Below are 25,163 nucleotides of genomic sequence, written 5' to 3' on the forward strand. Positions count from 1 at the left end.
AGGAGGATGGAGTGCTGGTTCTGAGCTTTGCCTAGGGACAGGTCATTAGAGACTTAAGCAAAAGCAGCCTCAGTGACGTGCTACAATCTCTGACTCCCTGAATCCTCACCTTTCTACCCCCCACAAGCGCCCCCTGTGATGGGTTGGGTCACAGAGACCCCCTTGGGACTGTCCCGAGGTGCTGGGACTACCTCTGAGCCCAGAGCTCTGGCAGTTAGCGATGTGAAAAATCACACCCGACCTGACGTAAATTGCAGCAAAAACCGTAGTGTCGACACAGTTACAGTGGCAAAAAAATCCATTAAACAGAAAATCAAGGAAATTAAACGCCCATAAAGTACATTAAACAGAGTGAAGGTTGCCTAGTGCTGCCTCGGGCCCTTCCAGCATGTGGATGGTGGTGAAAAATAAGATCTCTGAAAACCAGGAAATGAAGAATTAAACTACACACCACCCCTGCAATGCAACCTTAACTCTGCCCTTATCCCCTAGCCCTGGAGCTGGCAAATGTCACTGGGAATAGGTCAGTAAGGGTGGTGCAAAGGTTAACAAACTACCCAAGGAAGGGGCCAATTTTCCACCTTTTGAAGGCTTCAAGTCAGGACAGGATGCCTTTCCGGAAGAGGTTTTCATCAAACACAAAGTATTCAGTGCACTACAACGGTAACCGGACGAAACTCCATGGCCTGTATTACACAGGAGGTCAGACTAGATGACCTAATAGTCTCCCCTGGCCTTAAAATGTATTGATCACCAGAAGGAAGGACTAAGAACATGCCACTGTGTGTTTTATGTTCCTCAGATTGAACCCCAGCATTTCTCCGCAGGCACTCCAGCAGTGTGCCCTGGGCCAGCTCTAGCTTTACATGAATGGCGGAGGGATTAGTTGGAGCAGCCTGGCAGAGCTGTGACACGAAGAGAGGTGCACGTGAAACTGGAAGGACCAGGTATTCCTCATTTCAGTGCTGAGTGGTGTAGGCCGCGTCAATCAAGGTGCACAAGGGTGTGTTCTTGCCACAAGGATTGTCAGCAGGCTGGTGCCGTACATGCGAGGGGTCTCCAGGCCTCAGGGAGGGGTAAGTGAAGGCAACGACTCAGCAGGAATCTTCATTGGAAGGGGAAAGGGGTGGTGACAGCAGGAAGGTCTGAGATGGACTGTGTGCAGTAGGCTCAGTGTCTGAGTGCAGGGCGAGGGGGAGGCAGCTTCTGTTCCCTACATCGGGCCCAACCCCAAGTTTTGCCTTAGCAAAGAGACGGTGTTAGCGTTTGTGCTCCTGCGCCTGTGCTCTGTTCCCAAAGTGTTCTGTCGCAGGGAGGGCAGAGTGCTAGTCTAGGTGTCATTCGCCTGTCGGGCAAAGCTGAGGGTGCATTGTGAACCTTAACTCTTCATTTCCCCTTCTAAGAACTGAGGGGACGGGAATCCTTACCCAGCGAGGTCACATTCTCATAGTTCTCCTGCATGACGTCTCTGTAGAGGGCTCTCTGAGCGGGGTCCAGCAGAGCCCACTCTTCCTCGGTGAAATACACAGCCACCTCCTCGAAAGTCACCGGCCCCTGAAAGAGCAAGAGCCCATTGACAACCCCATTGTTCGCAGGAGAGGAGGGCCAATCACATGGAAGCTCTGGGAGGCAGGATCCCACCCCCTCCCCATCAGAGCAGCCAGGAGGCATCAGGGTGAGGGAAGAAAGAGAGAGAGCCCCTCACCCCTTCTAGCAGACAGAGATGGCAAGGGTCTTCACATTCAACACTCATCTATCAGCCAGAAGTGGATACAGGAGATGGAGCCCCCAGGAGTGTCCAGGGACAGCCCCCTGGTAGGAATCCCAACACCTTCTCCAGTGCCAGCGGTTGGATGGGAAGGGATGGGGTGTCTTCCCCGGGCCTCACTGGGGGTTGCCCTCTGGCTAGTAGGTTCAGACTCCAGTATTGGAGTCTGATACGTTTCCCCAGCCCAGTCCTGGGGGGTTGTTTCCTGCTGGACCAATTAGGGAATTTCCACCCACAAACCCCATGGGTCTGTTGGTAGAATCTAGCCCCCATCGTAAACAAATCCCAGCAGGTTTGTCACACCCTGTCCCCCACCCTTTCTCCACCCTGTGTATTTCCTGCCCCCTCCCACCTCCTGACCACTGCCAGATACACCACCTCCTACGCATTTCCTGCCCCCTCCCACCTCCTGACCACCGCCAGATACACCACCTCCTATGCATTTCCTGCCCCCCCACCTCCTGACCACTGCCAGATACACCACCTCCTATGCATTTCCTGCCCCCCACCTCCTGACCACTGCCAGATACACCACCTCCTATGCATTTCCTGCCCCTCCCACCTCCTGACCACCGCCAGATACACCGCCTCCTACGCATTTCCTGCCCCCTCCCACCTCCTGACCACCGCCAGATACACCACCTCCTACGCATTTCCTGCCCCCTCCCACCTCCTGACCACCACCAGATACACCACCTCCTATGCATTTCCTGCCCCCTCCCACCTCCTGACCACCGCCAGATACACCACCTCCTATGCATTTACTGCCCTTCTCCCGCCAACAGGAACCCACCAGCAACTCCCCGATAATCCCTACCTGAGCCAGCTCCACGGCAGCCATTTCCCTTCCCTGGTCCCTGGAAGGATGGGACGTAACGCTGCAGCCTGTCAGGGCAAGAAGGGGATGTGTCAGAACAGGACAGTCACGTCACATCACAATTCCCCCCGGCTCTTTCCCCACAGACTAACGTTCTCGACTCTGTCATGCAAATAAGAGAAATATTCAAAACACAAGGGGGGGCGGGGCTTTAACTACCAAGACACCGTTTAGAAAAGGAATTTAAACAAACACAAAGTGTCCAACAAGTTCTTGGAATGTGTTGGGGACACCTGTTTGTGTCAGAAGATGGAAGTAGTAACTGGGGGAGTGGGAGGGGGCATTTTAGGATGGATTCTGACTAACAGGCGGGAATTAGTTAGGAAACGGAAGGTGGAAAGCAATATAGACGAAATTGTTCATGAAATGATGATTTTGTGATTCTAAGAGAAGGAAGGCATTAGAGAAGGAAAATAAGGACAACGGACTTTGAAAAGGCAGACTTCAACGAACTCTGAAAACTGGTATGTGAGTGTGACATTTCCATCCATATTCTTTATGAAAATATGCTTATGAAATGAATATGAGATAACTGAGATGGACTTAGTGCAAGATGGGTCTTGTAAGAAAATGAGTCATTGGAAAGGTTATAATTTACTGACTGTGATTATCCAATCTGTGTGCACGTATCATTTCTGTATCTGAAGTTGGGAATATTGACAATGTATCTGTATTTCAACTATGCTCCTTTGGGTGACGCCCACTGCTAACACTTCAGTTACAACAACGGAAAAGCCAGACAGGGCGGATGGGCCATCAGCAAGGACTATGGACTGTGAAAAGGCTCCATACTGCTACTGACTCCTGGACACTGTGATACTAGAGTCAGGTGGTCTTGTCACCAGATACTCAACATTACCTGGGACTTCTAGTAACTTTCCACTGGAAGGGAAGGGGGAAGCAAGTTTGGGAAACAAAGGATTCCCACCTTATGTAAATCCTTTTTAAGAGTGGGGAGGTAGGCAAATAAAATGACTCCTCTCCATGGCCTGTCTGCCCAAGAAGAAAGACTGCTAAAGCCACCTGAAGGGAAGGCGGGGGTGGGGGGGGAGGGATATCCACTATGACCCCCAGGTCCCTTTCCACAGTACTCCTCCCTAGGCAGTCATTTCCCATTTTGTATGTGTGCAACCAATTGTTCCTTCCTAAGTGGAGTACTTTGCATTTGTCCTTATTAAATTTCATCCTATTTACTTCAGACCATTTTGAATTTTAATCCTATCGTCCAAAGCACTTGCAACCCCTCCCAGCTTGGTGTCGTCTGCAAACTTGATAAGTGTATTCGCTATGCCGTTATCTAAATCATTGATGAAGATATTGAACAGAACCAGACCGAGAACTGATCCCGGGGGGAATCTGTGACGCAGCAGGGAGTGGGGAGTATTGACCTGGGAATGTTGCAGGGGAGTTTTACTGGGACTGTCCTCACTGGGGATGGAAGACTTCCCTTGAGGGAAGATACCTGAGCATGTAACATGAGAGCCCAGGAGGGGGGTTGGGGCCAGGTGACACCTTCTGCCCGGGAAACTGGACAAAGGCTGGAGGAGGAGGAGCTGGGGGATGTTGGGTGAGACGGCTGGAGGGGTTTTCAGTTTGGAGTTGGCTGGGAAAGAGGAGGGAGCCCCAGGTCTGTGGTCTAATCTCTCTGCCCCCAAGGAGGACCTGACTGAGGGGTCCTGTTGTGTGTACCTACAAGCTTGGTTCTGGACTGTGTTCCTGTCATCGAATGAACCTTCTGTTTTACTGGCTGGCTGAGACTCACGGTGAATCCCAGGAAGTGGGGGGTGCAGGGCCCTGACTCCCCCACCCTACTTGACAGACCCCACTTGATATGCCCTTTCAGCTTGACTGTGAACCACTGAAAACTACTCTCTGGGAACAGTTTTCCAACCAGCTGTGCACCAACTTAATGGTAGTTCCATCTCAGTTGTATTTCTCTAGCTTGTTTATGAGAAGGTCATGCCAGACAGTATCAAAAGCCTTACTAAAGTCAAGATATACCATGTCTACTGCTTCCCCTCTATCCACAAGCTTGTTACCCTGTCAAAAAAAAGCTATTAGGGTGGTTTGACACGACTTGTTCTTGACAAATCCATGCTGACTGTTACTTATCACCTTATTATCATCTAGGTGTTTGCTAATGGATTGCTTAATTATTTCCTCCATTATCTTTCCGGGGAATTAAAATAAGCTGATTGGTCTGTAATTCCCCGGGTTGTCCTTACTCCTCTTTTTATAGCTGGGCACTATATTTGCCCTTTTCCAGTCCCCTGGAATCTCTCTTCCATGACTTTTTGAAGATAATCGCTAATGGCTCAGATATCTCCTCAGTCAGCTCCTTCAGCTTTCTAGGGTGCATTTCATCAGGCCCTGGTGACTTGAAGACGTCTAACCTAAGTAATTTTTAACTTGTTCTTTCCCTATTTTAGCCTCTGATCCTACCTCATTTTCACTGGCATTCATTAAGTTAGATGTCCAATTGCTACTAAACTTTTGGATGAAAACTGAAACAAAAGTCATTTAGCACTTCTGTCATTTCCACATTTTCTGTTGTTGTTTCCCCCACGACATTGAGTACCGTGAGCATGTGGGGACAAAATCAGAAAGATTAACTCACAAAATAAGTTACACCTAGCAAGGGACATAGAAGGCAATAAGTAGGGTACTACTTAAATCATGGAGGGGAGGGGGAAATCATACAATTTTCAAGGATTGTTCATGGCATAAATAGTGAACTTCATGGACGTGTTATACACCCACAAAACGTACTATTTACGTAGTGAGTAACCCACGAAAAAGTGTGATTTCTCCACAGTGTTTTTCAAACTAGGGTTCCAGACCCAAAAGGGGGTTGCGGTATTGCCACCCTTACTCCTGAGTTGATGTTGGCAGCAGAGCTGCCTGGAGCTGGGTGGTGAGAGAGTGGTGGATGCTGGCCGGTGCCCAGCTCTGAAGGCAGAGAAGTAGGGGTGGCTTTGTGCCCTTGATGTAACCTGCTTTGTGCCCTTGGTGGCTGGCCCACTCGCCCCACCCTAGTTATGGCCTTCTAGCTGTACCAAATTGTCTGGTTACCAAAAAAATTCACAGGCATAATGTAATAGTTGAGTGTTCATATTATTCCAGCAGCTTTTTCTTAAACAAATAGGTCTGCTGTAGCTTTTCCAAATTACGGCAATTAAGAAAGGTCCATTATTACTTTTCTGCGATTTTCCAAGCTTTCTTTGCAACTCAGCTGCAATTATTTGAAGACCAGCCCACGATTCACGTAGGGCCTTTATTATTATTAACCAAGAGGAGGAAGAAACAGACACCACAATAAGGAAATAAAAGGTTAAAAATATGTAGATACATTTGATATATTAAACACGGCCATAAAATTCATCTTAGGGCGCTCAAGGAATTAGCTGAGGCAATCTCGGAACCATTAGCGATTATCTTTGAGAACACCTGGAGAACGGTGAAGACTGGAGAAGGGTAAACATAGTACCCATCTTTTAAAAGGGGAACAAAGAGGACTGGGGAATAAAGTCAAGCATTATTTAGATACCTGGAATGAACAAATTATTAAACAATCAATTTGTAAGCACCTAGAGGACAGTAAGGTGAAAATTTATAGCCAGCATGGATTTGCAAAAACAAATAATGCCAAGTCAATCTAATGTCCTGCTTTCACAGGGGTACTGGACACTGTAGACAGGACCACATCTTGATTTTAGTCAGGCTTTTGACACAGGCCCCCATGACATTCTCATAGTGAACTAGGGAAATGTGGTGGACGTGAAAGTGCTATAAAATGGGTGTCAATGTTGTTGAAAGGCTGTACTCAGACAGTAATCATTAGTGGTTCACTGTCCAACTGGGAGGATGTCTACAATGGGGTCCCCAGGAGCCAGTCCTGGATCTGATATATTCAATATTTTCACTAAGGAAAACCCAAATGCACAACTACAAAGAGGGGAATAGCTGGCTAGGGGGTAATATTACTGAAAATGATCGGGGGTTATAGTGGATCACAAATTGAATCTGAGTCAACCATGTGACTCAATTGTGAAAAAATCTAATTAAGCACTGGAATAGATTAGCAAGAAAGGTGGTGGAATCCCCATCATTGGGGCAGGTTGGACAAACACCTCAATGCTGCGGGCTGGACTAGATGCCCTCTCAATGTTCATTCCAGCCTTACAGTTCTATGATTCTATGCTGGGGAAATGTTTGGTCACTTTATTACAGCACTGACCGGCCCTTTCCACTAGCACTAAACCACAGAGACATTTTGAAACCCTCCCAGTAACAAAGTCTGGGAACCAAATGGGAGAGAAAAGCAGAACAAAAGGAGTGACACTGGGGGATTCCCCGACACTGTCCCCAGGGCAGCACACTCCCATCGCTGGGGGGAACAGGGAGAGTCAGGAACTGGGTTTTGCTCCCCTTGCACCTCACCTTGTTCCCAGGAAAGTGAATCTGCCCAGGGATGCGGCAATAAGTGTGTGGGGCCGGTCAGAAATCTGGGAATTTCTCTCCCCAATTATTTCTCCCACTGCCCTTTTCAGTCTCTCTCCTTTTTCTCCTTGTCTCTCTTCCCCTGTTTCTCCTCCCTTGGCTGACAGCCAATCCTGGGGGTTCGCTCTCCTACGGCTGGATCGGCTCCTGCAATTGCTAAGGGGAGGAGAGACATGGGGTGGCGAGGGGCTGTTTGTGCAGAGTCACTCTCATGCCCAGTTCCCTGAGGTCTCTACCCATCACCTGGCGTCTCTGACTCAGATGTTGGGGTGGGCAGAGCCTTGGGTTGACCTATGGGGCTAATCACAGCTGGGGAAAATCCTCACCTTGGCTGGGCGCAGAGGTCACTCCCCAGCCCCGATCCCGCTGGGGGAGCAGCAGCTGCTCAGCCTGGGCTCCCAGGAAGCTCCACCCCAATATCCTGAGGCAGAGAAAGAGACGGAGAGAAACTGAGTAACTTTCCCCCCTTTGGCAACAACTGAAACCCGCTCCCCACAGGGTCACATCCTGATCTTATCTCCCCCATGGGAATTTGGAGTCACTCCCTGTTCTGCCTTGCAGTGACTCCGGATTAACCCGCGTCTCAGCGAGACCGGAAACAGGGCTCAGGAAGGAGGAGGCCGGACTCCTTTTAAACGGATCATTGCAGCAGGGGATCGAACCTCCTTCCGTCCCCTCCCCCCCTACGCTGAGAGAGATTCACAGCAACAGTTTTCCAACCCCCCTCACCTGACCCCCCCTTTCACACCCTCTGCCCCTCCCCCACCCCTGGCTCCGGGAGTCTCGGTCCGGCCGGCCCCGCGCGCGCTGCTGCGTCTGGCGTCTCTCCGCCAATCAGAGGGTGGGGGGGCCGCCCTCACGCTCACCGCAAACCGCTTCCGCCCGTCGGTTGGGCCGACGTCATTTCCGGCCCGTGGTCCGTCGGGAACTACAGCTCCCAGCCTGCCCCGGGACGCTGCCGTCCTCTCGGGCCCAGCCCGCCCCGCCCCTGTACCTGGCCCGTCAGACGCGGTGACACCGGGTCAGACCCCGGAGGCGGGTTCGGCGGCGCTGAGCCCCCGCGCGCGCTGTCTTGGCTGCACTGCGCATGCACGCGGAACACACGGCGCATGCGCAGTATCACCTGCTGAAGCCGCTGCGCCCTCACTTTGCCCTGACTTGGCCCTAAACTCCCCTGCTCGGTGGGGGGCACCCAGGGGGCCAGGGGCCAATCGCGTGGGGGGATGGGCGGAGTCTGGGCAGGGGGCGGACACTGACTGGGGGGGGGGGTCAAACAGCTGGGGGCGTGGCCAGTCAGGGGTGGGGGAGGGGGGAGCTGGGACTAAACGGGGGAGGGACAGAACTAGGGTTACAATCAAACAATCAAAAAACAGTACTTCCCGGCCCCTGACTGCCCCCCTCAGAACTCCCAACCCCCCCTGCGCCTTGTCCCGACTGCCCCCTCTCCACAGCCCTGCCCCCTGACAGCCCCCCGAACTCCCGACTCATGCAACCCTCCCCCTGCTCCCTAGGACTCCCCTTACCATGCCTATTTAAAGACGAAAAAGCTGGGGAAATATGGATGGATGGTAACCCTAGGAGGCAGAAGCCCAATGACGTCTAGTGGGGGAAGCCAGGACAACAGGGTGGGGCTGCAAGTGGTGGGCAGACTCCCACCGCCAGGTTCTAGTCTAGCTCCGGGTCCAGCTCAACCTCCTTCTCACGCCATTGGCCCCCAGTCCCCTTCCACCACCAGGTCAACCCTGGAACTAAGGCAGGAATGGGGTGAGAAGCACGTCAAGCTGAGGAAGACAAGCAAAAGCGAGTCTTGTCTTCATGGGCCGCTCACAATGACGTCCTTTTTGTGTGCAGCTGCTGACAAAACATCCAGGACAGAGGAAAGCAGGCCACCATACAGCTGCCAAAGTAGCTCAGTTCAGCGCATTAGACTGAAGATCTAAAGGTCTCTGGTTCAATCCCAGGCTTTGGCAGGCCCTTTCACCCCTCTTTGTGCAGCGGCACCTTTACGTGAGGTGAATCCCTGATTTTGAGCTCCCCAGCAGGACAACAGAGCATGGGCTTCTGCCCCTAGTTGGCCCACCTGACCTTTAACAATGAGAGATGGGAGCTGTCTTTCCCACACGACTTATTGGTCGACCCAATGTGGCGGGAAAAGAGTGACAGGGCGGCCCTTGGAGATGGTGCCAGAGTGGGTCCTGGATTGTGAAGGGCAGGGATTGGGGACAAAAGCACCTCTGCGCAGCAGAGCGATGGCAGAACTGGGGAAGGGGCATGTATAAAAGTGTCCACGTGGAACGTGGCAGGGATTCGGGGGCCCAGGAGGAGGCGCTTGATGTTCAGTGCCTTGGAGCAGCTGGACTTGGACATGGTGGGTGTTCAGGAAATGCACATTAATGACTTTAGGGTAGGTCGATGAGCAGAGGGTGATTGGAGGAGGGGCCCGTCTTTCTGGTCCTCCAGGCCAGAGAAGAATAATGGGGTTGGAGTCTTGTTCTTCACATTCGCGGTGTGAGTACAGAAGGTGGTGGAGGTCTGATTAGGCAGGGCATTACTGGTGGACTTTGTGCTCCATGGCACTGGTTACCGCTATATTAGTGTGTATGGTCCCCAGTTAAGGTGTGAAAGGAAAGATCAATGGAAGGAACTGGCTCCCTTCCTCTGGACCGCACAGTGTTTGGTGTTTGGGGGGGATTTTAATTGTGTCAGCCGGCCTGAGGACCACTGGTTCCATTTTCCCGACTATCAGAGGAAACGTTTTTACATAAGCACTACCTGGCAAAGTTCTGTAACAAGGTCGGCTTAGAGGACTTGTTTTTCCATAGTGGAACCAGTGGAGGGCGGGCGGTAGCCTCCTGTTTCTCTGACCCGAGCTCACACCAGCCGCAGATGGGATACACCTTTCTGCGGGGACAGGCCAGGAGTTGCATTGACCGGATTTATGTGAAGGAGAGCATGTCGACAGCCCAGTGCAGGGTGGTGCCAATGGACTGTTCGGATCACGCAGCTCTCACCGTGTGCTCAATGTGGGCAATTCCCTGACCCACGGCAGAGGATATTGGAAGCTGAACAGCCAGAGTTTGCAAGATAAAGGGGCGGGGCGGTGAGGCCTGGTGCTGTTGGCAGAACGGGAAAACATCGGAGGGTTCTATGGCAACCAGAGGGATTGATTAGAGTCGGTGATGGAGGAGTTGGCGGCTTTGTAAACAACGCAACATTAAAGAAACCAACGGTGCCAAGTCCTGCAGCATCGCCTGTGGGATTTCCACAAGACCATCCAGACAGGGGAGCCAGTCAGCATGTGACTGTACGACTGGATCAAGCGACAGCTGGCTGAGTTCCAGGAGATGAGGCTGCAGCTGGCTGATATGAGTAGGACCACCGAGTGAAGGGAGGGGCGGCCTTCCCGGACATTTTTGTGGCCTGCAGGGAACAGAGATAAAGCAGGGAGATGTGGGGACTCAGGGCAGGACCCACGGATGCGGTAGATCAGGATTATAGTCGCTGGAGGAGGAGAGAGAGTCCCGTGAGAGGAAGCCGCTGGTGGGAAGGAATGAGAGCAGAGTGCAAACCAGCCAGCTGAGAGTCACAGGGGTCCAGAAAACATAATGCTAGCAGGTCCCATGGGGTAACGGTCAGCACTCAGGACTCTGAATCCTGCAATCTGAGTTCAAATCTCAATGAGACTTCCTAGAGATATGTTGGTTTGCTGCAAAGCTTTGTACTCTGCAGGGGCAGGACCAGGCTGGGCGCTCCACTGGGGAGCCTGACACGCTGTTCTGAGCAGCACAGTAAGGGAACCAGGGGGTTGGTGAAGGGACAGGGGTTCTCTGGAAGGGGCAGTCAAGGGACGGGGGGGTGAGGGGTGTAGGCTCTGGGGGGGATTTGGGTGCAGGAGGGGACTCTGGGCTGGGGCAGAGTGGTGGGGTCTGGGAGGGAGCTGGGGGTTGGGGTGCAGGCTCTGGCTGGGAGGTGCTTACCACAGGCGGCTCCCGGTCAGCGGCTAGCTGCTGGCACGTCTGTGCGTATGGCCCCTGGGAGGGGGAGCAGCAGGTCTCCGTGCGCTGCCCACACCTGTAAGCGCCGCCCCTACAGCTCCCATTGGCCGGTTCCAAGCCAATGGGAGCTGTGGGGACAGTGCTGGGGCGGGGCAGCCAGTGGAGCTGCCTAACCCCCCTTTCCCCAGGGGCTGCAGAGACGTGCCAGCAGCCAAGCGCTTCTGGGAGCGGCCTGGGGCCACGGCAGGCAGCCTCTGAGCCCTGCTCCGCCGCCGGACTTTTAGCTGCCCAGAGATTGCGAGAAAGGAAAAGAAAAATATTTCGGACGTCCAGGGGCCCGATCCTGTCGGCGCCGGGGAGCAGCCCCTTGCTGCGGCCGAGGATGGGGAGCCCCAGGCAGCTTGCCTGATGGCCGGGTCCCTGTCTCAGCGGCCCCAATGCTTTCATCCCACAACGGTTCCTGCGGCTGCCCGCCTGGTTCGGACCCTGCCCGTCAGGCCGAGTCTGATCTGCCCGGGGAAACGTTCCCAGTCCCCACTCGGCCCCCAGTTCAACCCCATTGAAGGGAACGGGTTGACCTGATGGCCGGTTGTCTGGCGGATGTCCAGAAGGGGTCGCCCCGAGCCACCTCAGCCGACCAAGAGAACCAGGAGGTCGGACAGGATTCCAGGTTTGTCCCGCTGACAAGGCAGGTGGCTTTTTGACTCTGTCCTTTCAGAAATGTGCATGGAGATTTGTGGGACAGGGTTTTCAGGACCTCTGAGAACCAGAGCTGAGCCTAGGGGACCAACCTGAGTATTGTACCGACCTCTTCGCAGGGGGCAAAGCAAAGGACAAGAAGCAAAGGGGTTAAATTGCACCAAGGGGGCGGGGGGGGGGAGTTAACCCCATAGTCTAGGCAGAGGAAGCCAAGCCCCTCCCCCGCCCTGCTGGGCATGCTACAACTGCAGCACCATGTGAAAGGGAGCAGCTCAGCTCAGTCTAGGCAGACGCCGAAAATGGAGGATGCACATTGCAGGCTCCAGCCCAGAAGACCCAGGACCCCTGCCCTGGCCGTCATCCATCCCATGGCCCAGCTCCCCAACGTACCACCAGGCTGCACAGCCCCAAGAGGGGGGGCAACTATATTAACTCTGAACGCTGGGCCACACAGCCCTGCAAGGAAGGGCAGCTGCACTGACTCTGGCCATTGGGCCACACAGCCCCGAGAGGGAGGGCAGCCATTTTCACTCTGGCCATTAGGCCAAACCGCCCTGAGGCTAAGTGCCCAAAAGTCTAGGCCAGAAGCCGCCGATCTCTGGAGCTCAATGTTTGGCGGCCGGCAGCATCGCCCTGGGAGTCCCAACACAACACTGCGTGGAAGAGGCCGTCACCTGTTCTGATTGGTGCACGTTTCCCTTCCGAGATGGCCTGGGGGGGAGTGAAACCCTCGCCCATTGGTAGAAGGCAGTGTTGGGGACTGCTTAGAGGGATCAGGGGATTCTCTTGCAGGCAGGTCACTGTCCCGCTCGGGTCCTGCAGGGGAACGAATGGGGCTGGGCTGCCAATGCCTCCGCCCGGGGGCCGCCGCGGGATTGCACCAGCTGGGCAGCAGCCCAGACACGACTGGCCAGGGGCTGGGCGCAGCGTGCGCGCTGCTGGGTCCCCGCAGCAGGCCCAGGCTTGGGGGGTTCGGGCCCGGGCGCCAGAGCCGCAGCTGCCGAGCTTGGCCATCGGCCGCTTCCTCCCCCCGCGGCAGTGGGAGCTGCAGCAGCGGCTGCTCCCGAGTCCCGCTGCCAGGGGGGGAGAACAGCCGCCGCCTGGCCCCGCGGGCCGCCCCCCTACTCTCCCTCCAGGTACCGCCCGACTGAGTCCTGCCTGCACTCAGGGCCAGGCCGGACTCTCACCCGGCCCCGCGCTTCCCCTGCATCTCCCAGGCCTCCCTCCAGCGCTTGTGGAGGGAGGAGGAATGGTGTGCCTGGTGAAGAGGCGGGGATTCGGGGAGGGAGCCAATGGGGGAAGGAGAGGGCGGAGTCGGGGCGGGCGGGGTGCGAGCACTTCCGGGCTCCGGAGTATTTGCTTGTTTGTCCAGTGTCCCGACTGCACATCGGTCGAGATGCGGGACAAATAAGGAAATATCGGGACAGTCCCGATAAAATCGGGACGTCTGGTCACCCTCGAGGTTACTAATCCTTTGCAGGTCCCCTCCGCACCCGTCTATCAGAGTTTGCCTAGAAAGAATGCCACCCCCACTGCTGTTTAAGTGTAAACGTTCCTTTAATTACTAAGGGAGAATGCAAAGGGAGGAAGGGAAGGGAGGGGAATAACAATAGAGCCTACATCCAACAAACACACAGGCAAGCATACAAGGTGGTGACTGGAGACCTTCTACCTTAACTCCTTCACAGGTGACACTGCAGGACGATTGACTCTTATCTGAGCTGGATCAGACGCCTCCTCCGACAGGGACTGCTGCCGACGAGTTCAGGTGAGTGTCCCTGACACTAGTTTCCCACCCTAACCCCTTTGCGCCATCCTGGCTGCAAGTAAGAGCCTACCTCTGAGTGTCTGCAAGTGTGCTCCCCAAAAACAACAAACCCCGACCATAAGGCACTTACTGGTATCAACAGATGTCACGGGCTGACAGCTAATCCCTGCTGTTAGGGAGAGAGAGAGATCCTGAGTGCTACTGTGCTTAAAATCACAGCTCAGCAGGCAGGCACCTTCTCACTCTCCTGAGAAAGAGTAAAAAAACCCCTCCGCCACCAGACCGGCTTCCCTAAATACCCTTCTGGTTGCTAGGCAACTCCCCCTGGTAGGTTCCCGCTCTTTTTGTGCTTCCTGCCCTGTGCCTTTTGCAGGGAACTGAAACTTTGCAAAACCTATGCATAACCCTTCTTAATTGCATGCAGGACAGCCCCAGCCCCATAGACCTGTCATACAGATGACATACAGGGGATGTCATACAGATGGAGCAAAAGTGAGTAGGGGCAGGCTGCAGCGCACACCACACTGGCTGGCTCAGCCTTGTGCATGCCGGGGTGGCCACCTCCCCGTTGATGAGACCTGGTCCCACTGTCTTCCTGGATCAGAAACAGCCAGTGTCTGCATCATGCTAAGGGCACTGGTATTTTCTTTAAATTTGCCAGACTGACTTAACAAACATCTAACACATTTGAAGCTCTTCTTTTCACACCATTGCTCATCCTCATTGCACCATTGCTTTGTCTCCAGGCAGATCCATTCAAATACCCTTTTAAGCGCCTTACAGAAACGTCTGCATCCCCTGGCAGCGAGGCAACTGGGCAGGTCGCTGACAGAGCTGAGCACCACCTTTCTGCCAGCCATCTTTAGAGAAGAACCCCATCCTACAGTCACCCCTCCCTCCATCAGCACTTCCACGTCTGTGTCTCTGAGTGGCAATAGGATGATTAGAGGGCGAATCTGGGGCTGGAAGGGGGGTAAGGTCAGCAGGGCCGGCTTTAGGAAGTACGGGGCCCGATTCGAACAGTTTCGACGGGACCCCGGCAGGGATGACTAAAAAAAAAACGTAAAAAAACACGTGGGGCTTGTACTCACCGGGCGGCGCTCCTAGTCTTCGGCGGTGGGTCCTTCACTCGCTCCGGGTCTTCGGCGGCACTGAAGGACCTGCTGCCGAAGTGCTGCCAAAGACCCGGAGCGAGTGAAGGACCCGCCACCGAAGTGCCGCCGAAGACCCGGAGCGAGTGAAGGACCCGCCGCCGAAGTGCCGCCGAAGACCCGGAGCGAGTGAAGGACCCGCCGCCGAAGTGCCGCCGAAGACCCGGAGCGAGTGAAGGACCCGCCGCCGAAGTGCCGCTGAAGACCCGGAGCGAGTGAAGGACCCGCTGCCGAAGTGCCGCCGAAGACCCGGAGCGAGTGAAGGACCCGCTGCCGAAGTGCCGCCGAAGACCCAGAGCGCCGCCGGGTGAGTAAAAATTAAAAAGGAGCCTCTAGCCAGGGAAGGGATTCTTGGCCACTTGCCCCCACCCCGGCAGCCCGGCCACTGGGCGCGGGGCCCTCTTAGGCGCGGGGCCCGATTCGGGGGAATTGGTGGAATTGGCCTAAAGTCGGCCCTGAAGGTCAGACTGTAAGGAGTAACCATGTGGGGCAGACCCAGGGGGGGGGCTGTGGGCTGCTGGTCGGTCATTGGGATCCAAGCTCTAGATCAAAGCTGCACAGCGACCTGTTTACTCCAATACATCAATGAGCAAAACAGACAGAAAGAGCAAGGCTGTTCTGCTTCTTCCCATCCCCACCTTTGGGGTAAGTCCATCACCCCCTCCTTAGTGCATGTGGGCTGGAAACCAGAGATGGCAGGAGAGAGGTTGCCCACTCAGCCCATGCACAGGAGGATCCATTGCAGCTCACGTCCTCCTGCTTGTCACAGCCCAGAGGAATGCATGACACCGAGCCTGGACTCTGACTGCATTAGTCACCAACAGGTGAGTGTGGCAGGAGAGGACACAGAACATGTCTACAAGTCACTTTTTCTGGACTGCTGAGGGTGGGGGAGAGAGGCCAGATTCCATCTGGCTCTTTAGGACTCTCAGGAAGCTCTGGGATCTGGAGAGAGGTCTCTGGAGCCTCGGGATGTGCAGCTTTGGAGACATGTGGCTCCTACCTAGTCCAGAGTAACCTGCCGAGCTCCCCCCCCAAGAGCCATATTAACAGGCAACACTGCCTCTCTATTTCCTTGGCCACACGTATCATGTCCTTTTTCTGGTGGCTAGTCCAGAAAAGAAGGACAAGAGCTCACTACTGCTTCCTGTATATGTGTGTGCTGGCAAGTGGGTAATGAAGTCTTGCAGGTAAAACAGAGCCATCTGCAGACAATGGTCCTGGTTAATGGGAGTCATCAAGATTTCAAACCACCATTAATGGCCCCCACTTTGCATAATTACAATAGGCCCTCACAGTTATATATTCCCGCCTTATGCAAAAGATATATAAAGGGGTGGAACAGAACAAAGAGGGAGAGAAGCCATCATGAAGAATCCCCTAGCTACCACCTAAGCTGGAACAAGAGCTGTACCAAGGAAAGAATTGTGCCCAGGCCTGGAAGGTGTCCAGTCTGAGGGGAAAAAAAAAAAACTTACTGAAGCATCTCTAAGGGTGAGATTATCTGTATTCAGTTTGATTAGATATAGATTTGCGCATTTTATTTTATTTTGCTTGGTGACTTACTTTGTTCTTACTTGGAACCACTTCGATCCTACTTTCTGTATTTAATAAAATCACTTTTTACTTATTAATTAACTCAATGTATGTATTAATACTTGGGGAAGCAAATGACTGTGCATCTCTCTCTCTGTGTTAGAGGGCGAACAATTTATGAGTTTACCCTGCATAAGCTTTATACAGGGTAAAACGGATTTATTTGGGTTTAGACCCCATGGGGAGTTGGGCATCTGAGTGCTAAAGACAAGCACACTTCTGTGAGCTGTTTTCAGGTAAACCTGCAGCTTTGGGGCAAGCAATTCAGACCCTGGGTCTGTGTTGGAGCAGACGGGAGTGTCTGGCTCAGCAAGACAGGGGGCTGGAGTCCTGAGCTGGCAGGGAAAACAGGAGCAGGGATAGTCTTTGCACATCAGGTGGCAGCTCCCAAGGGGGGGTTCTGTGATCCAACCCGTCACACCTGCCCTTTCATCATACACAGCTATTTTAAAGTTTAGTGTGATAATAAAGAGACCCCTTTTCAACCCTTCACCACAAGACAAAGCCGGCAGTATTTGTCATTAACTATTTATTTCTACTCTCCTGGCTCCAAAAATGCTTCTCCTCCCTACTGCCGCCAGCCACCTTCGAGTTCTCCCTCTTCTCTCCCCTGCTCTGCTCACTTGATTGCAGCAGCTCAGCGGATGGTCCAGCTTTACTCTTTCACTTCCATTCTTCTTCACTTCTTTGGGTGGCTGTATTTGCCATTGAGCAGGCAGATAGAAATACCCGAGTCCTCTGTCTAGGCACACAGGCCCAGCAGCTAAAGCCAAGCCCCACGGAGAGCAGTGGGAGATTAGCCTGGAGTGTCAGGAGTGGAGACTTGTCCCATGGGGACCCCAGGCACTGCAGCTGCTGCCACCTACATGGTGAATCCTCCAACCATCGCCAAAGGGCTCTACCACATTCTGAAAATGGGCCTCACTGGCTGACTGTCTAGGAGACCAGAAATCCTTTGTTAGAGCAGGAGAGTCTCTTGCCATGGCTCCCAGAGAGTCACAGTCAAACACCTGCGAGTCTCTAGGAGGCTCTCAAGCAGTTTCCTGCTCAGTCACTTGGCACCCACTAGCAATGGTCTCTGACAGTGGCATTGCAAAGGGGAGCTCAGCAGATGGTCCCTTCTATGGCTTCCTGAGTGGGAGGGAGGTTGGTCTTGTCATTTAAGGCCTCGCTGTCAGAGTCAGGGCTCCTGGGTTCTCTGACTTTGGAAGTGGGTGGAGTCTAGTGGTTGGAGCTGGACGGGTATCAGTCCCACGCTTCCTTCTTGCCTCTGTCAGTGACATTGTGTGTGACCTTGCAGCCAGTTGCTTTCTATCCCTATGCCCCAGAGAACAGGGATAATACTGACCCACCTCAGAGGGGCTGGCAGGGGTCACCACTGTCATGACTCAAGTTGGAATGAGTTGTGCTCTTGGTAGTGAAGGGCCCAGATTCAGTCCCCATGGATGCCCAGGGTGTCTGTATTGTGGCCATGGTTTGACTCACCTACCATTACAGGCTGTTTAGCTCAGTCCTGGCCAGGCATGGTGCATCTGCTCCTGGCCTTCTCTGGCACACACCTCCATCACACACAAGAACATGGCCCACCAAGGACAATCTATCAGCTCCCATCAGGTGTTCAGCTCCAAGATGGATGGTGAGCCCTAGCCGGACCATAGAAAGACAGGGGGGTGTTCTTTGATGGAAACTGCTAGAGCTTCAGCCTCTGCTCCCGCCTCCACCCACACGTTAAGGCCTTCAAAAGTGGTCCCTGACCCCAGGTAAACAAAGTAGCTGAGCTGAGGCTAGGGTGGGTGGAATTACTGCTGGGACTGATCCTGGTGGCAATACAAGCACTACCCCTCAGCCCTTGAAGAGCGGGCAACTAGGACTTTGGGAGCCAAGGTACTGGTATATCTTTCTGGAGAGCAGAAAAGGGCATTGGAGAAATTGTACAAAAGTCAATGTCACGGCTCGGTCAAGGGCAGCCAGACCTACTGGTCAGAGCCAAAGTCCACACTCACATGACAGGAGTCAAGAGTCAGCTGGGTCAGGATACTGGAAGATCAGCAGCAAAAGACAAACTTGCGATCACTACCACAAATCAGATGCCAGGAAATCAAGCCAGGGGAGCGGCAGCAGAAACAGGCAGCACAAGATCCAGAACAGGGAGCAGCCCTGGTGTTCAGTCAGCCTCCTGTTCCTGCTGCTGTCTTAAGCAGGGCCAGGGGCCAATGAGCTTTCCTGGGACTCCTCCAGTAGGACCTCAGGAGTGGAGCCTCAAACTGGGCCTGAACTTCATGGGTCCTAAGTAAGTAAGTTTTAATTATAAAATTACTTATAATTTTCAGCAGGCTTCCAGGTGGAGGGTTGGAGTGTGGCTGCTCCCATGAACCCTGCAGACCCGGGTTGAAGACCCTTGGGTGGTGACAGCGAGTTCTCTCCCTGCTCAAACCTCCTGCAGCAGGAAACAGTCTCCAGGATCCTGGACACATCCTCTGAGAATAAAATGAGGATATCATGATGAGAAAGAGGTCTCTGTACCAGGGCTGGGATCCGGGGACAGGGAAACCTCCCAACCAGGATATGTAGCAGGAGCCCCCTGTTTGTTGCAAGAGCCCCAAGTGGCAGGACGGCTGAACGGTTCTTACCTCCAGGAGGTGCATGGGATCTTCTATCCGAGCTTCAATGGGACCCATGTTGCTTGGTTTGACAGGATGAGATGACCTGTCCCCACTGCTCCCTGAGCTGGGCTGGCTGCAGGATCTATCTGTGTGGGAGGCTGGGACAGAGCGTGAAAGACAGATGTGACAATCAGGGTTCTGTCACCTCAGGGGGAGAACAGAGGGTCTGAACCCCAAAGAATAAGCAACTGAATCAACTGTACAATCATAAGGTACATCATAAGGTCCTCTCATGGATTGGTAACTGGTTAAACTCTGCACTGACCACGGGTGGCCCAATGGCCCACTGCACCCCCAACTTAGCAGCTCCAGTTACCAAGAGAGCAAGAACCAGAGGCCTCCCTGCTCCTGGGACAGAGGAGTAGGTTAAGGATCTACCTGGATGTGAGTGTTGGCCTTCCCCATGCCCATGGGCTATACTCCATTCAGGGGAGCGCACAGGAACTGCGATTCCTATTCTGGATCTAGGGGCGGTTTCAGTTTGCTGGCAGGAGACTGTACATGAGACCTTGCAGTTGCGGTGTCACCCAGGCACTAACATGGGCACGGAAGTTTGAGGAACAGGGCAGAGGCCTGTATGGGGGCAAGGAGGGCAGGGATTTGGGAAGCAAGAGCAGAGGATCAAACACTTTCTTAATGTGGGACAGGATGATCCCCATTTCAAAGATAGAGAAACCAAGGCACCAGGTGGGAGAGTGACCTGGCCAGGATCACGTTCCCACTCAGTGGCAGGGCTGCAGTAGAACCTGTTCCCTGCTCTCATCACTAGACCCTGCTGCCCCTTCTGTAGGACCCCTCCAGCCATCCTCTCCCATAGGCCATCCCCACCCCTCTCTAATACCAGGCTGTTTCCATAATGGAAGCAGGCTTGTAACAGAGTTCACTCACCAATAGGTGCCCCTTCCTGGCCAGGCCTGGGGTCACAGCTTTCCTGCTGGGCTAGCACCCCCGCCGAGAGTCGCTAGGGCACTCGGGCAGTTTTTTGCCTGGGAACTCAGCCCTTCAGCCAGGTGACTGTCTTTTAGTCCACTCCTTCCTGGGTCGCTCATCCCAAATGAAAAGTCCAAACGTGTCTTTAACCATGAGATCTTGCATGATCTAAAAAATAAAAAGGAGTCATATAAAAAATGGAAACTAGGACGGATTACAAAGGATGAATATAGGCAAACAACACAGGAATGCAGGGGCAAGATTAGAAAGGCAAAGGCACAAAATGAGCTCAAACTAGCTACGGGAATAAATGGAAACAAGACGACTTTTTATCAATACATTAGAAGCAAGAGGAAGACCAAAGACAGGGTAGGCCCACTGCTCAGTGAAGAGGGAGAAACAGTAACAGGAAACTTGGAAATGGCAGAGATGCTTAATGACTTCTTTGTTTCGGTCTTCACCGAGAAGTCTGAAGGAATGCCTAACATAGTGAATGCTAATGGGAAGGGGGTAGGTTTAGCAGATAAAATAAAAAAAGAACAAGTTAAAAATCACTTAGAAAAGTTAGATGCCTGCAAGTCACCAGGGCCTGATGAAATGCATCCTAGAATACTCAAGGAGCTAATAGAGGAGGTATCTGAGCCTCTAGCTATTATCTTTGGAAAATCATGGGAGACGGGAGAGATTCCAGAAGACTGGAAAAGGGCAAATATAGTGCCCATTTATAAAAAGGGAAATAAAAACAACCCAGGAAACTACAGACTAGTTAGTTTAACTTCTGTGCCAGAGAAGACAATGGAGCAAGTAATTAAGGAAATCATCTGCAAACACTTGGAAGGTGGTAAAGTGATAGGGAATAGCCAGCATGGATTTGTAAAGAACAAATCGTGTCAAACCAATCTGATAGCTTTTTTTGATAGGATAATGAGTCTTGTGGATAAGGGAGAAGCTGTGGATGTGGTATACCTAGACTTTAGTAAGGCATTTGACACGGTCTCGCATGATATTCTTATAAATAAACTAGGCAAATAAAATTTAGATGGGGCTACTATAAGGTGGGTGCATAACTGGCTGGATAACCGTACTCAGAGAGTTGTTGTTAATGGTTCCCAATCCTGCTGGAAAGGCATAACAAGTGGGGTTCCGCAGGGGTCTGTTTTGGGACCGGCTCTGTTCAATATCTTCATTAACGACTTAGATATTGGCACAGAAAGTATGCTTATTAAGTTTGCGGATGATACCAAACTGGGAGGGATTGCAACTGCTTTGGAGGACAGGGTCATAATTCAAAATGATCTGGACAAATTGGAGAAATGGTCTGAGGTAAACAGGATGAAGTTTAACAAAGACAAATGCAAAGTGCTCCACTTAGGAAGGAAAAATCAGTTTCACACATACAGAATGGGAAGAGACTGTCTAGGAAGGAGTACAGCAGAAAGGGATCTAGGGGTTATAGTGGACCACAAGCTAAATATGAGTCAACAGTGTGATGCTGTTGCAAAAAAAGCAAACATGATTCTGGGATGTATTAACAGGTGTGTTGTGAGCAAGACACGAGAAGTCATTCTTCCGCTCTACTCTGGTTAGGCCTCAGCTGGAGTATTGTGTCCAGTTCTGGGCACCGCATTTCAAGAAAGATGTGGAGAAATTGGAAAGGGTCCAGAGAAGAGCAACAAGAATGATTAAAGGTCTTGAGAACATGACCTATGAAGGAAGGCTGAAAGAATTGGGTTTGTTTAGTTTGGAAAAGAGAAGACTGAGAGGGGACATGATAGCAGTTTTCAGTTATCGAAAAGGGTGTCATAAGGAGGAGGGAGAAAACTTGTTCACCTTAGCCTCTGAGGATAGAACAAGAAGCAATGGGCTTAAACTGCAGCAAGGGAGGTCTAGGTTGGACACTAGGAAAAAGTTCCTAACTGTCAGGGTGGTTAAACACTGGAATAAATTGCCTAGGGAGGTTGTGGAATCTCCATCTCTGGAGCTATTTAAGAGTAGGTTAGATAAATGTCTATCAGGGATGGTCTAGACAGTATTTGGTCCTGCCATGCGGGCAGGGGACTGGACTCGATGACCTCTCGAGGTCCCTTCCAGTCCTAGAATCTATGAATCTATGAAACAAGGTCCTCCGTCCCTTGGGGGCTTTTCCTCAGCCTGATTTGGCTCGGCCTTGCCCTTGCTGGCCTTGGTAGCCCTTTCTCTGGCCTTGTACGTCCCCTTCCTTAGAGACCATGGGAGAACCAGTTCTACCCTGGATTCTAGGTTCTGCCCCAAGGCCCTGTACCGAACAGCTAGGCCTGCTCCTATACCTTTGCTGCAGTTTTCCCTGGCTTTCCCCTCAGGTGGAGCTCACTCTGTAATCCATTGGGCCTAGCTCCAGGCTTTATGGCCTACAGTCCAAGCCCCCCTGTCATATACGCTCCTCCTTAGAAACTGGCCCACATGAGGGGCGAGTTCTATTCTTGTCCAAGCTTCATCCCTCGGCATCTCGTCGCAGTCACCGGCTGCGCCCACAGTGTCTCCAGCTCCACTGCCAGCTCGCTCCCCAGAATTAAGAGGCAATCCTCCTCTTCTGCAGTATCCCAACGCTCTTCCTGCAGCCGCTCAGTCTCGTTAACAGCTGCTTGCAGAGCCTGTTCTGAAGCCTTTAGCTTCTTCTGTAGCCTTTTTGCTACTGCCGCTGCATCCCCCAAAACCTTTTCCATCAGTGGCATGCAAGCTGATTTTTTTTTTTTTAATGGCAGGCTGCGGGTCCTGGCCGCCACTGAGCCTGCTGCCAGCCTGGGGTTCTGTTCACTCAGCCGGCAGCGGGCTGAGCGGGGCCAGCAGCCAGGGCCGGCTCTACTGTTTTTGCCGCCCCAAGCAGCGCACCGAATTGCCGGCGCAGACAGCGGGGGCAGTCCATGTGCCGTTAGGGCAGCACACGTGTTTCTGCGGCGGCGGCAATTCGGTGGCAGCTTCTGTCTGCAGCCGGAAGACAGAAGCCGCCGAATCGCCCCCGCAGGCAGCTGATCATAGAAGCTGCCGCCACCGCGGAAATGCACGTGCCGCCCTAACGGCACATGGACTGCCCCCGCCGTCCGCAGCGGCAATTTGGCATGCTGCTTGGAGCGGCAAAACTGCCACCCCTTGCAGATCGCTGCCCCAAGCACCTGCTTGGAATGCTGGTGCCTGGAGCCGGCCCTGCCAGCAGTGGGCTGAGCAGGGCCGGTGGCCGGCACCCCAGCTGGCAGGAGCCAGCAGACAGAACCCCAGACCAGCAGTGGACTCAGCCTGCTGCCGGTCTGGGGTTCCGTCTGCCAGCTCCCCCCACCGGCCCTGCTCAGCCCGCTGCCAGCCAGAGTCCCAGCTGGTAGCTCTGCTCAGCCCTCTGCCGGCCGGGGGTTCCATTCACCGAGGCCGGGAGGAGGCTGAGCCGAGCCGGCGGTTGGGACCCCGGCTGGCAGTGGGCTGAGCAACTCAGCCTGCTGCCGGTCTGAGGTCCCGGCCGCTGGCCCCGCTCAGCATGCTGACGGTCTAGGGTTCCGGCTGCAGGCCCCTTGCCAGCCGGAGTCCCAGCCGACGGCCCTGCTCAGCCTCCTGCCAGCTTATCCCTGGTTTTGTAACTTTAAAGTTTTGCCTAGAGGGGAAATCGTCTGTGTTTTCTGAGTCTTCTGTTATTCTGTAAAGTACTTACCATCCTGATTTTACAGAGGTGATTCTTTTACCTTTTCTTTAATTAAAAAATTCTTCTTTTAAGAACCCGATCGATTTTTCATTGTTCTTAAGAGCCAAGGGTTTGGGTCTGTGTTCACCTGTACCAATTGGTGAGGATATTATTCTCAAGCCTCCCCAGGAAAGGGGGTGTAGGGACTTGGGGGGATATTTGGGGAAGGTGGGGCTCCAAGTGGCCCTCCCTGAATGTCTGTTTAAATCACTTGGTGGTGGCAGCGCTACTAAGGCAAGGAAGGAATTTGAGCCTTGGGGAAGTTTTTAACCTAAACTGGTAAAAATAAGCTTAGGGGATCTTTCATGCGGGTCCCCACATCTGTCCCCTAAAATTCAGAGTGGGGAAGGAACCCTGACATGCGCGGACCTTAGAACCTAACCCCCGCGTAAGATGTGACTCCACTGTATTCATTTTTGATAATTTAGCGACGCTCCAGGGGGAGGGGAAAGGGGAGGGGCTGGCCTCTCCTTTTGCCTCTCAGTTAGGGCTCATTCTATAATCAGCTTGGCTAGGCCCCAGGCTGTGCAGCCCAGGGGAAAGTACCCTGTTACAGGCCTGCTCTGCCCACTCCGACTGTTCTTGGCCTGGGGTCCTTGCTCCCCATTTCAGACCTGGTTTCCAGAGGGGCTGAGGACACACAGGCCCCACTGCCTGGAACTGGAGTTTGCTCGTTCTGGTCTAAGGTGCCACAAGTACTCCTGTTCTTTCTGGTGACTCTGACATTCAGAGGCTGACAGGTGTGGTGAGGGGGCTGGAGAAACCCCACTGCTGCGGGAAGTGGAGCTGGAGACCAGAGATGACAGGTGATCAAAACTACCCGATGCTCTCTTCATGCCCAAGGGGCTGGAGTCTCCTGCCAGAAATGCTCTCAGGAGTCCAGGTTCGAGGACGTCTCTGGAGAGCCCCTTCCTAGGAACAAAACCAGGGTGGTACGATGATGGAGAAGTCTCTGTCCCAGAGCTGGAAGCCAGAGACGGGGGAAGCTCCCAGAGAGGCTATGCATCGGGGATGCCATTTCTCCCCCAAGAGACCCACACGCCCCAAGGAGTAAGTGGCTCTTACCTCCATGAGGGACTGGGGTCTTCTATCTAAGCCTCTTTGAGAGCCAGCATTGCTTGCTTTGCTGGGACGAGTTTCTGTGAGTGCCAGGGGGTTCCATTTCCCCTTCCACTAGCTCCCTGTAGGGGTCCCTCGCTCTCCCGCTCAGAGGGAGGCCACTCCGGCTGGCCCAGTCTGGTCCTGACCAGAGTCTGCAGGGTAGCCGGGGGCCCACAATAGGGCTGGGTGGTTGTGACCGGGTTGGGACTCACCATCATGGCGCCTCCCGCTGGTCGCTCCGGGAATTAGCTCAGTCCATGGGGAGCACCCTCTGCTGGCAGTGTCCCGTCCGTCTCTTGTCCTCCGTTGGTGTCTGGACCCGCGTTACTCCCCACTTGACAGTGTCCTTCTTCAGGCCACTGCCCCTCCAGCAGTGCCAGCTAGTCCATCCTCACCCCCTTCCGGGGGTTGG

The 25,163-nt window shown here is 53.4% G+C and overlaps 1 protein-coding gene, 1 non-coding gene and 1 pseudogene across 2 annotated transcripts in view; 2 read left to right on the forward strand and 1 right to left on the reverse strand.

Annotated features, from left to right (window-relative positions):
- LOC135889203 (uncharacterized) overlaps nt 1-25,163 on the forward strand; it is a 407,029-nt pseudogene that overhangs the window by 206,765 nt on the left and 175,101 nt on the right.
- Nucleotides 1-25,163, reverse strand: part of LOC135889377 (zinc finger protein 420-like) — a 157,129-nt gene that overhangs the window by 4,769 nt on the left and 127,197 nt on the right. The gene's annotated exons all lie outside the window — the stretch shown is intronic.
- On the forward strand, nt 9,045-9,115 carry TRNAF-GAA (transfer RNA phenylalanine (anticodon GAA)). Its single transcript has one exon. It is a non-coding gene; the product is annotated as a tRNA-Phe (tRNA).

This window comes from Emys orbicularis, chromosome 15, assembly GCF_028017835.1.
Source record: "Emys orbicularis isolate rEmyOrb1 chromosome 15, rEmyOrb1.hap1, whole genome shotgun sequence".
NCBI lineage: Eukaryota > Metazoa > Chordata > Testudines > Emydidae > Emys > Emys orbicularis.